The sequence below is a fragment of the Sorex fumeus genome, unplaced genomic scaffold (genome assembly GCF_029834395.1).
Source record: "Sorex fumeus unplaced genomic scaffold, SorFum_2.1 ptg000111l, whole genome shotgun sequence".
NCBI classification, from domain to species: domain Eukaryota; kingdom Metazoa; phylum Chordata; class Mammalia; order Eulipotyphla; family Soricidae; genus Sorex; species Sorex fumeus.
The window spans coordinates 4,787,547-4,788,881 of record NW_026606168.1 but is presented as its reverse complement, the minus strand read 5'-3'; the positions used below and the strand labels follow the sequence as shown (position 1 = coordinate 4,788,881).

At 42.1% G+C, this 1,335-nt stretch overlaps 1 non-coding gene across 1 annotated transcript; it reads right to left on the bottom strand.

Annotated features, from left to right (window-relative positions):
• Window positions 1-892: 892 nt before the first annotated feature.
• On the bottom strand, window positions 893-999 carry LOC130043123 (U6 spliceosomal RNA). The gene has a single exon (XR_008795318.1). It is a non-coding gene; the product is annotated as a U6 spliceosomal RNA (small nuclear RNA).
• Between the last annotated feature and the right edge of the window lie 336 nt (window positions 1,000-1,335).

Below are 1,335 nucleotides of genomic sequence, written 5' to 3'. Positions count from 1 at the left end.
CAGCTGTGAATTTTAAGGATGCTCCTTTGTAAGAGATTTCTTTCTTCGATCTTGTTGCTTTCAGAATTTTGTCTCTGTCTAAGGTTTTGGTCATTTTGATCAGGATGTGTCTTGGGGTATTTTTATTCGGATTTCTTCTAGCCGGTACCCTTCGGGCCTCCTGGATGTGGTCACAAGTTTTCTTCAACTCTGGAAACGTTGTAGCAATGATTTCTTTGACAGTTTCTTCTTCATCAAGGTTTTCTTCCCGTCCCTCTGGGACTCCAATAATTCTTATGTTACCCCTCTTGGCTTCATCATGATCTTCTCTTGCCATCTGTTCTCGAACTCTGAGTCTCTTTTCCATTTTCTGCTGTTTTCTGACAAGACTCTGAACTTGATCTTCGAGCTCACTGATTCTGTTCTCAGCCGCTGTTACTCTGCTGCTGAGGCCTTCCACTGTGGTTTTCAATTCGGCTACCAGGTTTTTCAGGTCCGACATTTCCAATTGCATTTTCCTCATTTCTGCCTTCAACTCCTCTTGTCTTTTATTGGCATTGGTTTCCATTGTTTCTTTTAGTTTCCTAAGCATCCTGAGTAGCTCCATTCTGAATTCCTTGTCAGAGAGGTTGTCTAACGCTATAGTACTGTTGGTGTCTTCTGGGCTAGCCTCTTGAATAAGAAAGTTTGGTGGGCTTTTGCGTTGCTTTACCATTGTGACCAGTGTGGTTTGGTCCTTCACACTCGCTGCTACTGTTCTGGTTGAGTGAGGAGAGACTCCCAGGAGCCGTTCAGCTTTGTTGCTGCTAGATGCGCCTCTTCTACCTTTCTGGGTCTAACCTTCTTCTGAATCAGGCGTTATTCTTTGTTTTATCACTGACATTGAGTGAAACTTTTGGAGGAGTTGCTATTTAAAAATATGGAACGCTTCACGAATTTGCGTGTCATCCTTGCGCAGGGGCCATGCTAATCTTCTCTGTATCGTTCCAATTTTAGTATATGTGCTGCCGAAGCGAGCACCTGCTCTCCACTTTTATATCCTTGTTATCAACCCCTTGTCGGATGTGTAATGGACGAATATCCTTTCCCATTCTGTAAACTGTCTTTGTATTTTGGTCACTGTTTCTTTTGAGGTGCAGAAGCTTCTTAGTTTATGATAGTCCCATTTGTCTATCTCTGTTTTCACATGATTGGCCAGTGTCGTGTCATCTTTGAAGTCACATTTCACTTCAATGTCGTGGATGGTTTTGCCAACCTTGTATTCACGTACCTAATGGATTCCGATCTGATCTTAACATCTTTAATCCATTTAGATATTACTTTTGTACATGGTGTTAGGTAGAGATCTAAACTCAT